Source organism: Tursiops truncatus, chromosome 18 (assembly GCF_011762595.2).
Source record: "Tursiops truncatus isolate mTurTru1 chromosome 18, mTurTru1.mat.Y, whole genome shotgun sequence".
NCBI classification, from domain to species: domain Eukaryota; kingdom Metazoa; phylum Chordata; class Mammalia; order Artiodactyla; family Delphinidae; genus Tursiops; species Tursiops truncatus.
In genome coordinates this window covers 46,142,926-46,157,388 of record NC_047051.1, presented here as the reverse complement: position 1 = coordinate 46,157,388, position 14,463 = coordinate 46,142,926, and the positions used below count along the sequence as shown (strand labels likewise).

Here is a 14,463-nt window from a genome sequence, read left to right as displayed (position 1 = left end):
AATAGATTAATCATTTACTTGATGCTGTATCCACGACTGATTTATCTTCAACTCTGCAGCAACACTGTGCACAGCGCTTAGTGTGAAGCCAGAATTCAGCCTGTATTTGATGAATAAATACAATAGCTAACATTTTAAGCCCTTACTAAGGGCTTTATGTGAATTATCTGTTTGCCTCCTCACCATAACCTTATAAGGCAAATACTGTTATTATCTCTATTTTATACCGGGAAAGGTGTTGCTTCACTTCTTTCAGAGCTCAGAAGCTAACAAAAGAAGAGAATGACTCACGATTCACAAAGAGATTTTTTTTCTGGGAAAGCTCACCCATTGGTGAGGTAGATATGGCCAATGTCATGTAATGTGAACTACTAGAGAGAATTCATGTGCCACAAATAATATGACATCATTACTTGAGATTCACTTGAAGAATCTTCCATTGAGTTACCAGTGTTGAATGGATTAGAAATATAGTCCTTCTGAATTCTGAATAGTTTCGCCTTTCAGTTAGGTGGCTGTTATGGGATAAATTGTATCCCTCCAAAATTCATATATTGAATTCCTAACTCTCAGTACCTCAGAATGGGACTGTACTTGGAGATAGGGTCTTTAAAGATGTAATCAAGGTTAACTGAAGTCATTAGGGTGACCCCAAATTCAACATGACTAGTGTCCTTATAAGATTAGGAAAAACACATACACAGAGGGGAGACTTTGTGACTAGAGCAGGTGCTGACTGAGAGAAAAACTTGCAAAGCATATATCTGAGAAAGGACTTGCATTAGACTATATTAAGACCTCAGTAGGTACCTCCCTGGTGGCACAGTGGATACAACTCCACGCTCCCAATGCAGGGGGCCTGTTCGATCCCTGGTCAGGGAACTAGATCCCACATGCATGCCGCAACTAAGAGTTCACATGCCACAACAAAGGAGCCCGCCTGCTGCAACTAAGCCCTGATGCAACCTAGTTAATTAATTAATTAATTTTTTTTTAAAGACCTCAACACAATAATAAGAAAAAAAATAATTTTTTTCTTCCAGTTTTATTGAGATACAACTGACATACACCACTGGAATCAACCAAATATCTTTCAACAGGTGAGTGGATAAACAAACCATGCTCTATCCACACAATGGGATACTACTTGGCAATAAAAGGAATGAAATGTTCATACACACAACAGGAATGAATCTCAAAATAATTATGTAATATATATATTCAAAATAATTCAAAGAAGCTAGACAAAAATGAGTACATACAGTATGGTTTCATTTATATAAAACTCTTAAAAATGCAAAGTAGGGACTTCCCTGGTGGCACACTGGTTAAGAATCCACCTGCCAATGCAGGCGACACGGGTTCGAGCCCTAGTCCAGGAAGATCCCACATGCTGCAGAGCAACTAAGCCCGTGCGCCACAACTACTGAGCCTGTGCTCTAGAGCCTGTGAGCCACAACTCCTGAAGCTGCACGCCACAACTACTGAAGCCCACGTGCCTAGAGCCTGTGCTCCACAACAAGAGAAGCTGCCACAATGAGAAGCCTGCGCACCACAACGAAGAGTAGCCCCCGCTCGCCGCAACTAGAGAAAGCCCGCATGCAGCAATGAAGACCCAACGCAGCCAAAAATATAAATAAATAAATTTATGTTTTATTTATATGCAAAGTAGATAATACTGACAGAAAGCAGATCTGTGTTTGCCTGGGAGAGGGGAGGGGGCAGGAGTGGCAGAGGAAAGAATGTTAATGGGGCATGAAGAGACTTTAGGGTGATGAATATGTTCACTATCTTGATCGTGGAGATGGTTTCACAGGTGTGTATGTATATATATATATATATATATATATGGTGTATCTATGTCAACACATCAAATTGTATGCTTTAAATATGTGCAGTTCACTGTATATCAATTACACCTCAATAAAGCTGCTTAAAAGAATCAATCAGGGCTTCCCTGGTGGCGCAGTGGTTGGGAGTCCGCCTGCCGATGCAGGGGACACGGGTTTGTGCCCCGGTCCGGGAAGATCCCACATGCCACGGAGCGGCTGGGCCCGTGAGCCATGGCCGCTGAGCCTGCGCATCCGGAGCCTGTGCTCCACAGCGGGAGAGGCCACAACAGTGAGAGGCCCGCGTACCGCAAAAAAAAAAAAAAAAAATAGGAATCAATCATAATAAAAGCAAGAGCTACATGGGCCGCTTTATTGGTTGGCTCATTCAGAGAGCAGCAGGCTGGGATCATTGCTTTTTTTTTTTTTTTTGGTTGTTTAGTTTTTATTTCATAACCATAAACTTAACTTTGCAATTCAGCTAAACTTGGAGGGGAATAAGGAAAATATGGAACCCAAAGAAGTGCAATGAGAGCACAAAGATTATAGGATATTTCAAGCAGATGGGGATGAAGGGGTGCTCTCCTGAGCTACAGAAGGAATGGTCTGGTGGTTAAGATAAAACACAAGTCAAATTTATTATTAGATTTGTCCACAGTCAGCAATGGTGATCTTCTTGCTGGTCTTGCCATTCCTGGACCCAAAGCGCTCCATGGCTTCCACAATATTCATGCCCTCTTTCACCTTGCCAAAGACCACATGCTTGCCATCCAAGCACTCAGTCTTGGCAGTGCAGATGAAAAACTGGGAACTGTTTGTGTTGGGGCCAGCATTTACCATGGAAAAGATGCCAGGACCCGTATGCTTCAGGAGGAAATTCTCATCATCAAATTTCTCCCCATAGATGGACTTGCCACCAGTGCCATTATGGCATGTGAAGTCACCACCCTAGCACATAAATCCTGGAATTATTCTGTGAAAGCAGGAACCTTTATAACCAAAGCCTTTCTCCCCAGTGCTCAGAGAACGAAAGTTTTCTGCTGTCTTTGGAACTTTGTCTGCAAACAGCTCAAAGGAGACGCGGCCCAAGGGCTCGCCGTTGATGGCGATGTCAAAGAACACGGTAGGGTTGACCATGGTTGGGCAGCGCAGGAAGTTCCGGGGTGACGGCGTCTGCAAAGCTGGGATCATTCTTAAAGGAGCTTGCGGTAGAGGAGAGATAGAAAGATAGGTTTCTTGCACACACCTTTTTTCAGGAATGGTAAGGAAAGCCCAAGGAATGACACTCCTGTGACCATCCACCAAGACATCCTGAGGACCCTGCTGGGCCTGCCCGTGTGTGGAAAGTGAAGGAGAGTTGAAGGTTCTTGGCTCAACTCTCAAATAGCAAATTAAAATTATTATTTAACCTTTCCACCCCTGACTGTTTACGAAGAGAAGTATTTACTTAATGATCTTGGGAAGGTCTAAAGTAATGTAATCAAAGTACAGTCCATGTAACTGCCACTGGCCTGTGATAATATCAATAAAAAATACTGACAATAAACACTCTGAAATTTATACAACCATTTCACAGAGTAATTTGATATCTATCACATCTAATATTAAAAGGTTTGTGGGAATTCCCTGGCAGTCCTGTGGTTAGGACGCCTGTGCTTTCACTGCCGGGGGCATGGGTTCAATCTCTGGTTGGGGAACTAAGATCCTGCAACCAAATAAATAAATAAAATTAAAAGTTTGGGCTGGTACTTGGTATACATTTATTCTATTTTTCTATTAAATATTTTCTTGAAAATTGTTTCTGAAATTAATGTTTCATTTCTCTTATTTTTATCATATTTTTTAAAATCTCAGTCCATAATAGATTGGAAATTTTACTTTTTATTTATTTATTTTTGGCCACACAGCTCAGCTTGTGGGATCTTAGTTCTCTGACTAGGAACTGAACCCAGGTCCCAGCAGTGAAAGCGCCAAGTCGTAACCGCTGGGCTGCCAGGGAATTCCCAAGATTGGAAATTTTTAAAACTGTCCTTCATCACACATAATTTGAAAAGTGCTGGTTTCAAGTCGGTCTCCTCTTTTCTGCTTCTAGAGAGTCTGACTCCCAGAATGTACTCATGGAGAGAAAAAAGTTAAAAACACTTTTGTGGGACTATGTTAATTACGTCATGAAAAATATTTAATGACACGGAAAAATTATCATGACCTAGGTAGAAAACAAAGCAGACTACAGACGAAAATGAACAGTGTAACCCTTAAGTTTGCAAAATGGATTTATGAATGGCCGGTAGTTACCTCTGTCTGGTGTCTAGCATGTATACCAGGTTATATATGAAGAATAAATGGTGGAACCATAGGAATCTTTATTTTCTTCTTTCAGTTTAACTATATTTCTACAATCAAGTCATATTTTTGTAATGTAAATTTTAACGAATAGTATTACCTTTATTCTTTGGAAGGTTATAGGCTTATTTTAAGGAAGAATTAAGACCGTGTTTTGTTTTTTTGCTTGTATTGTTCCATTTAGTTTAGATTTTAAGATAATAATTAACTTTTCTATAAAGGAAAGAAATAATCCTTGTTTAAAAATCAAGTTTAAGTTGTTTTAATTCCATGGAATATTTTCATACTTTTTACAAATAAAATATCTGAAAAATTTGCATGTGAACTTCCACTTCTGGATCATAAATAGTGTTCACTGTACACAGGCAAATTCTAAATAATTAAGTAGTATTGAATAATGAAAACAATAGAGAGAGGGTCTAGACTTATGGGGTCTAGGCCCCATAGACTTATGTGTGACAGTGCTATCAGCCAAATTTCCATAATAACTAACATTTTACTGTGGGCTGTGTGCACGTGATTTGAACATAACATTTATGTCTAAAATAAAACTCTTCAATTGTTTCTTTCCGCAAAAAAAAAAAAAAAAGAAAAGAAAGGGCGGGGGGCTGGGGGGAAGAAAACATCTAATTTTAATGTAACACTAAATCCAAAGGCAGTACAGCTGTTTGGTTTTGATTGTTTAACTCAGCTGTTTTATTCTGAGAAAAGCACAGCTGCCTTTTGATGTCGTCTGCTATTCAAGACTGTTCTTTGGGGGGGTGAAATGTATGAGGAGAGCTCAGAGACCACTGGTGGGTTCAGCTTCCACTCTTGCTACATTGCCATTTCTTGGTGTCGCTCTTCACATTTCAACATTGGCTAATGCAAGTTCCTTCCCTTGTACACTGTCTTTCCCTCCAGAATTCTGCAGTACTGTTGGTGGAAGGGTAAATATTCTTTTTTTTTTTTTAAGGACAGTTTTTGAGAACCTATTCAGATCTTAAATATTTGACATATCTGGATTATACTCATTTTTGAGGTACAAAGATAGTGTTGTGGTTATGTTTTTTTTAAAGAATCATCTTGAAGTGACGCATACTGAAATAGTTACAAATGAAATGATACAATGTCTGAGATTTGCTTCAAAATAATCAAGGGGAGGGGAGGCAGGGGAAAAGGTAAATTAAGGGTGGCTGTGAGTTCATAAAGGGGTAGTGGGCATTCATTCTACCGTTCTAATTTTATATTTGTTTGTAAATCTCCATAATAAAAAGGCTTTAAATAGGGTAAATTAAAACAACATAAATACTTATATTTATGTTATTTTTTCCTCTATGTAAATTAAATGAACCCTGGGCTTTCCCGGTGGCACAGTGGTTAAGAATCCGCCTACCAATGCAGGGGACACGGTTTGAGCTCTAGTCCGAGAAGATCCCACATGCCGCAGAGCAACTAAGCCCGTGCGCCACAACTACTGAGTCTGAGCTCTAGAGCCCGCGAGCCACAACTACTGAGCCCACGTGCCACAACTATTGAAGCCCATGAGCCTAGGTGCTGTGCTCCACAACAAGAGAAGCCACCGCAATGAGAAGCCCACGCACTGCAGTGAAGAGTAGCCCCCGCACAGCAATGAAGACCCAACGCAGCCAAAAATAAATAAATTAACTAATTAAAAAATTAATAAATAAAATAAATTAAATGACCCCTCAGTTCCACATCTAGAGATCTATCCTACAGAAACTCATCCACAGGCACACATTTATGTAGAAAGATGTTCTCTTTAACATTGTTTAGAATAACATATATTGGAAACCATATTCACATTCCACAACGGGGGAATGGTTAAAATTCACTGTAATTCATTCCACTGTCTATTTTGATAACCAACAGCCCCCCCCCACTTAGAGTTAGTTACTATAGGATAATGTTAATAGAAGTCAGAAGATACTGCTTATAAGGAACCTGAGAGACGTTCCAAGGAGGAAATCTCACACTGGATGGAAGTCTGGCAGTTCACGAGTGATTTGCCACTCAGCACGATGCCAAGCCCCTAAAAGGGGAGTGAATTATCTCCTTGGAGATCTCCTGGAGAACTATGCCAGCAATCCTGATGACTCAGAGCAGGAGAGGGCTGACAAACCCAGGGCCATGTCACCACTTCCTGCCTCAGGAAGTCTGTGGGTGGGGGACGAGAGGCCTGTGTCAGGTAGACAAGATCAAAAGCCTGGGAACATCCCCACTTTCCTTTCTTCTTGTCTTCCCTTTAGGTATAATCTCAAGGAATGTACTTGTCATTCTGCTTCGACAGTGGCTGGTGTTATTTGGCTTGGATAATTTTCTCAAGTCAGTGGACAAAACACTCCCTAAAGGCCCATCCAAGCTCTGGGGTCTGTTCCTATACATGGCAGCTCGGATTCTCCACTACTCCTCCTCAAGACACAGTCAGAATCTGCGCTTCTCTCTAAGCAGATTAATCCACTTGCTTTATCTTATCAGGACTCAACTACTACTCTTGACAGGCCCAGGCACGCTGCACCCTGGAGCGACTCCTGCCCCAAAGGGAGACTGGGAAGCCCTCTAGATGAACTGAAGTTACCTCAAGTCCAGTTTCCCTAGTTCCTTGACTCTGATGGGCTGCCCTAGACTTAAGGTGAGTCTCGTGACTCTTGAGATGGGTTTGTTATTTCAGAGTCAAGGAGTTGAAGTCAGAACACCCAGCTCTGTCTCTTACCAGCTATGTTTCCATGAGGAAAAATAAACCACTTACTCTTCCTGAGCATTATTTTCCTCATCTTATTATTACAGATTGGTGTAATAATAAGCCCATTATAGGATTACAGTAAGGTAGGTAATGTGTGTAAAAGAAGACCCAGGACAGTAGCCTGGCACACAGTATGTGTTGGTTATATCTGATACACTGCCTGGTCTTCATCACACTCTTCGGCTGTGACCACCAGACGTATAAGATTAGGCCTGATCACCTGACACCAGGTTCATCTGGACCACCCCTTTCCAAGAATTGACCCCTCCCTGTTTCAACAATACTCTGTTTTCCTGGTCATTGTTTTATGGTGTTCTCTTTGACTCTCTGTTGCCGATAATCACGGCATGGTGGCCGCACCTCATAAAGTACTTATAGAGATGTGGTTATGGAAAACAAACAGTTGCTTTTTCAAAAAAGGAAGGCAATACCACTTTCCTGTTGGTTAGTTCTCTGTCCAGGGAGACCTGAGACAAAGATGCTGGCCGCCCAAGTGGACACCAAAGGGGGAAAGTGGCAGGGCGTGGTGGTGGGATGAATTGGATGATTGGGATTGACATGTATACACTAATATGTATAAAATAGATAACTAATAAGAACCTGCTGTATAAAAAAATAAATAAAATTCTAAAATTCAAAAAAAAAGAAATTAATGTACTGAAGCAGCCTAAATGTCCATTGACAGATGAATGTATAAAGATGATGTGGTATATCTATATCTATAGATATACAGATATACATACACACACAGACACACACACAATGGAATATTACTCAGCCATATAAAAGAATGAAATAACGCCTTTTGCAGCAACATGGATGGACCTAGAGATTATCACACTAAGTGAAGTAAGCCAGACAAAGACAAATATCATATGATATCACTTGTATGTGAAATCTAAAAAGATGTACAAAACTCACAGACATATAAAACAAACTTACGGTTACCAAAGGGGGAAAGGGGGGGAGGGATAAATTGGTAATTTGGGATTAACAGATACACACCACTGTATATAAAATAGATAAACAACAAGGACCTACTGTATGGCACAGGGAACTATATTCAATATCTTGTAATGACCTAAAATGGAAAAGAATCTGAAAAGGAATATATATAGGTAGATCTATACATCTATCTATCTATATATATCTATCTATATGTCTATATAACTGAATCACTTTGCTATATACCTGAAACATTGTAAATCAACTATAGTTTGGGAACTCCCTGGCAATCCAGTGGTTAGGACTCAGTGCTTTCACTGCTGGGGCCCAGGTTCAATCCCTGGTCAGGGAACTAAGATCCTGCAAGCTGTGCAGAGTGGCAAAAAACAAAACAAAACAAAACTATAATTCAATTTAAAAAAAAAAGAAATTAATGTACTCAGCAAGGCAAGTTCATTTAAGTCCCAAATATTTCAGACATAGCCTTGAATCTTATTATGTAGTAATAGAATTTTTCAAGACAGTTGTGACTGTAATACAGAACAATAGCTTTTTATTAATTTCTGGTGAGAATTCATGACCACTTTTACTCAGATTTAAATCACCCTAATTTTCTTTGTCTAATGTACCTAAGATATCTTCCATCTTTATGAGGTATTTTTACAGATTCTTTTATTTAGTCAACGTGCATTTATTGAGCATTGACCTTGTCCCAATCCCAGTGTGGAAAATTCAGAAATGGAAAAAATGATTTTTCCCTGTGCCGTTTTTTTCAAGATAACAGTATCTTCTTGTACATCTCTGTACTTTACAAACAATACACCCCAGTATTAGTACCTCAATGCAAATTACTTTCAACCATTTTGTATAATAAAGAACCTCCAAATATTATTATACCTACCTCCTTCTAAACCTACACTTCTTCAGTTTTCTTTTGTCTTTTATGCAGACCTTCATGTGAGAAACTGAGCCTCCTCTCATCAAACTACCAAAGGTGGGCTCCATGCCAGGGGAGGGACAGAGTCAACCATTCAGAATTATCCAGCAGTTTCCAAAGGAACAATGGGGTACACATTTCATGCTTTCTTATGTGCTTACTGTCCCCCTTACCTCCCCTTCCTCCTTCTGGTCCTGTTAATTTTTATCAAATTAAAAGCTAAATTGTTTAAAAGTTAAATACTTCTACAAGGCTTTTTTTTTTTTTTTTTTGGCGGTACGCGGCCCTCTCAGTTGTGGCCTCTCCCGTCGCGGAGCACAGGCTCCGGACACGCAGGCTCAGCGGCCACTCCTCACAGGTCCAACCGCTCTGTGGCATGTGGGATCTTCCTGGACCAGAGCACGAACCCGTGTCCCCTGCATCAGCAGGCGGACTCTCAACCACTGCACCACCAGGGAAGCCCTACAAGGCTTTTTTTAATGAAAAATCAATAATCCCACCTTCCCTCCTTCTGCCATTACCCCATAGAGACACCCACATTCAACTATTTTAGCCCAGTACTCAATGTTCTCCTTCCTATTTCTACATAACACGTTTGCTTTATCATCTTCAGTTGCACAATTTTTCTTTTACGTGAAATCAACAATTGTGTGTGTGTGTGTGTGTGTGTGTAAATTTCTGTTTGTTTGGCTTTCTATACACAGATCTCTAATTAAACCCCTCAAATTTTCACCAGATGTCTAAATCAGGGGTCAGCAAACATTTTCTATGAAAGAGATAGACAGTATATATTTTAGGTTTTCTGGTTCACATACAGTTTGCTACATTTTTTTTGATCCAACCCTTTAAAAATGTAAATAACCCTTTGTAGGGACTTCCCTGGTGGTCCAGTGCATAAGGTTCTGCGCTCCCAATGAAGGGGGCCCAGGTTTGATCCCTGGTCAGGGAACTAGATCCTGTATGCATGCTGCAACTAAGAGTCCACATGCTGCAATTAAGAAGCCGCATGCTGCAACTAAGAAGTCTGCATGACGCAACTAAGACCCGGCACAGCCAAAATAAATAATAATTTAAAAAAAAAAAGGAAGAAAGAAAACCTCTGTAGCTTACAGGCAGGAAAAAAATTAGGCCTTAGGTTAGATTTGGACTTCAGGCTGTGTTTTGTCAACCTCTGGCCTAAATCTCCTTGAAAGACTCTCAGATGTATCCAATATTCCATCCATTTCATATCTTGGAGAAGAATCTCCCAGAGATTTTTAATTGGTTCCAGTCTGGCCTGGTTACCTGTTCTCTCACCTTATCCAGAGGATCCCCTTCACTTCTCATCTGCACAGGGTCCCATGCACAGATAATTTTCAGTATTCCATATCTTTCTCTTTCTTTGTTTACTCCCTCATTTTGGTGAAGTGTAGACTTCAGCAGCTTTCTGAAAGGTAAAAGAGGAAAAAATTTGAGAACTTGCATGTCCAAAAAATATCTTACTCTTCCCTTGTACTTGACTGATAGTATGGCTGGTTATAAAATTCTAGATTAAAAATCATTTTTCTTCAGAATTCAAAAGGCATTTCTCCACTATCTTCTAGATTCCAATGTCACCGATGAAAAGCCTGAAGCATTTCAGCTTCTTTTATATATGACTTATTTTCTCTCTGGAAGTTTTAGGAACTTATTTTTGGTCCCAGGGTTTGAAAGTTCATACAGATGTGTATCTATTCACACTGGTGTGTTAGGACATCAAAGCCTTTTACTCTTGAAATTCATGTCTTTTGATTTTAAGGAATTTTCCTGAATTATTTTCTTAATGTCTCTCCCTACCCCCAGTTTTTCTAGTCTCTCTCTCTGGGACTTATTGTTAGATGATAGAACTCTACTTATCTTCTTTTAGACTGGAACTCTTTTTTGCATTTTTCTGTTTACTTTTGATTCTTTCATTTCTGCTCTCATATTTCAAATTTTAATTTTTTGCTCTGCATGTTCAGAGCATCCTGTTGGTTTCATAGTTGTGATATCTTTCTTATATCTCTGAGGCTATTAATAATAGTTTTGTGTTGTTTTTATATTTTACCTATCTCACATAGTTTTTTCTTCTCCAGGGTGCTCTTCTTTGTTTTCTCTCTTTCATGTTAAATCGTTTCCGCAGATATCTGGTAATTCTTGGTTGTTTATTAATATTTAATAGTGAGGGACCAAAAACTGGAAGCTCTGAGTATATGTGTGAGGCTAACCATCTGTGGGTTTCTCTGTGAGTGATCTGGCTGGGCCATATTATTGGGGAACTTGGGATTTTCAGTACATTTAGATCTTTCCTCTTGGGCTGGTCCATTCTGAAGAATTTTCCAGCCTCCTGCCTGGAGGATAAAGTCTTGGTTCCAGTATTCTGGGAACCAAATAAAGAAGAGAAGAGGAACTGGTTCAACAACCAACATGCACATTTATTTAATTCTCCTATTTTCTGTTTGGCACTCCTCCCCGCAACTGGGCCTGTAGTCTACTAATTTAGAGGCCCTCTTTGTCTTTACCCTCTCCAGAGAATAAGCAGATAAACCTCCATTCTTCTGCTGGGGAGGGGACTAGCTGTTTATGCCCTGTTCAGGGTGTTGATGATGGAGTGGGTGGCGGCTTGGGGGCAGTTGCGCGATTGGCAGGGGAGGGGGGAGGGGGGTGGACTAGGTAATTAACAACTTCTTAGACAAACTGTTAACAATTGTATTTTGGCTCTACTTTTAGAAGTCCTTGAGTCTACAAATTCCTGAGATCTTTTGGGATTTTCGTGGGGATCAGAATTAGGTTTGTTCCTAGTTTTCTCCACGACTACTTTCAGATTTAGCTTTTTCAGTTCTGCCCAGCTTGTTGCTCCTTCTATCTAGCTTTTCCCGGTTCCCACAAGCTTGTTGGTACTTCTATTTTCCTTTTCGCCTCATAGCTTTATGCCTTGAAGGGAAAAGGCTCTTCATTTTAGTGGGGCTTTAGGAGGCTGCAAAATTAGACGCATGTAATCTACCACTTTTTCCCTAGACGTCTGTATGAGCTTCTTAGTTTCCCACTCAATTCCTTTCATATATATCATCATTCAAATGTCTTTGGTTGCCAAATAGCATTAAGCTTTTACATTCATGTTCAAGAATATTACCATTTCTATATCCCCAAATGCTTTCATGGGGGTGGGAGGCACTGAGAGTGATAGGTGAAATAAAGATTGCTGGTTTACAAAGAAAAAGGGAAATTCTGAGTTTTCATGTAGCAAACTCTTCTAATCACACATAGCTCTCATGTGATTTATTATGCTTTTTTTTCTTAATAGTCATTGTAAAATAAGTATTAAATAATTGCCAGGTTTTGTCACCGATAACTCTGGTATGAGTAAAAAAAAAGGGGGGGTGGGGTGGTGGTCTCCTATTGATTAGTTTAAGACTGCAGTAAAGAATCTAACCAAAGATGGAATTTGGTTAACTTCAAAGTAGAGACCAGATTTAGTGATGGGGAATAAAGCCCTGTTTTGTTATGTTATGGCCCATGAGTTAATCCAAAGAGCTCTGGTGGGCTTAGTTGCAGATAGGAAAAGGAATCTAGTTAGATTTTAAAGAACATTTTTATGTAGGCAGGCCAAGTCATGCTTATCTAAGGATTCTCTAATTGGATGCCATGAAGTGATGCACTTAACACAAGCTGCAACGTAAGAATGAAACAACAAAATGAAGCAAAACAGAAAATAAGATAACTTGGGCAAGGAGTGGAAGGGAGAATAAAAAACTAACTGAAGATAGTTAAAACTCAGAGCATTACTAACTTAACATCAAATCACATCATTGTGTTCTGGCTAATTGGAAGCTGGTGTCATCAATTTTTGTCTAGACGGGGTAGCTTGTTTACCAAAAGACTGGTCAGACTATGTTTGACTGCAGATATTTATTTAATGGATATGCTAATGATCAGTAAATAAACTGCTTGCAGCTTTGAAAGTGTTAGGCACAATGGTGTAAAATAATTTTCCCTTTGAAAGTTCACTCACAATGTTTGAAAATTCACAAGGTATTATCTGCTTGCTCACCTTATAATCACAGTTTCAGTCACACACCTTACCAAGAATCCAGCACCAATGCTGTATCAACAGGGCAACATGAAGAGGAAATTTGGTGAACATCAGACGGATTCAACCCCTGCAGGGCTTAAGCCAATTCACACAGCACCGTAAAGTTATTTTTGACATCTGCTTTATCAATCAAAAAGAGCAGAAATACAAAGGCAATCTGAGAAGTGGTGTTTCTTCCAAGGAGCTGACAATCTGAGGAGGAAAAACATATATGATAGAAGTTGGAAAATATTCAAATGCTGAAGTGTCATAATGTCTCCAAATGCAAAAGAAGTTCCACTGAGGATCTGAACTGAGCTGTGGCAGACAAGGACGTGAACAGGTAGCTGGCAAGAGAGGAGAAAGGGCAGCCTACAAAAGGGAGGAAAGGAGAATAAAGAAAGGGAGACAGACTAGAAACAGCTGTGCTCTGTAATCTGGAGTAAAATGGTACTGAAGTGTTAGGGAGCTGAATACAATTAAGTGGCGGGAACCAAAGCAAGAGTGAAGGTTTCTACGCACAAGAAAACTTAATTCTTACAATTATCAGCTGAATACTGACCCACCTCTTATTTGTCATTAGACATAGAGTTGTCTTTGCTTCAGAAACCTGGTAGCCTCACTTTCTATCTCAATGTCTAGAAATAAATTTAAGGCAAAGAAATTATGTTTTTCACCCATGGAAAAATGAGGTTCTGCCTAGGGAACGGATGTGTGGTATTCTTGAGCTAGCTGTTACTTGAATGACAGGGAAGAATGAGGGGTCCAATAATGAGAGAGGCTGAATAAACTTACGATGCCAAATTATTAACTGCAATTTCACTTTATTTTCCCATCAGGGATTTTCCCACTTATTGAAAATATATAATAGTGATACTGATTCTTTTCCTTCACTCTAAACTTTAAACTTTCACTCTAACTTCTGCTCTAAACTTTATCTATTTTAATGTCTTTATTGGAGTATAATTGCTAGGGGCAGGACAGGAATAAAGATGCTCTAAACTTTAGATTTATCAAACTACTACTAAAAAGATAATACAGAGTTCCCGTATACCCCACCCCCAGTTTCCTCTATTCCATACTTTATTCAGATTGCCTCAGTTTTCCCCTAACGTCCTTTCTCTGTTCCAGAATCCTATTTCGTTTACATTACACTTGGTCACGTCTCCTTAGGCTTCTCCTGGCTGTGACAGCTTCTCACATTTTTGTTTCTCATAACCTGGAGTTTTGACTACTGGTTAGATATTTTGTATGATGTCCCTCAACAGGGATGTCCAATGTCTTTCTCACCATTAGACTGGGCTTATGTGTTTTTAGGAGGAAGACCACAAGGCAAAGTTCCATTTTCATAACATCAAACCAAGAGTATACACTATGAACATGACTTATGCTGTTGACGAGGACCTTGATCACCTGCTGAGGGTGTCTGGCAGGCTTCTCTAAGGGTAAAATGATCCTACCTCCCCTCCTGGCCATATTGTACTCTTTGGAATAAAGTCACTTCGTGCAACCTGCACTTAAAGTGAGCGGGGACTTATGTTCTATCTCTGAGGGTGGAGGATCTACAAAAACTGTTTGGAATTCTTCTGCAGACCTC

The 14,463-nt window shown here is 39.8% G+C and overlaps 1 pseudogene; it reads right to left on the bottom strand.

The window, feature by feature from the left end:
* Positions 1 to 2,442: 2,442 nt before the first annotated feature.
* LOC109547582 (peptidyl-prolyl cis-trans isomerase A pseudogene) lies at positions 2,443 to 3,035 on the bottom strand (annotated as a pseudogene).
* Positions 3,036 to 14,463: the final 11,428 nt, after the last annotated feature.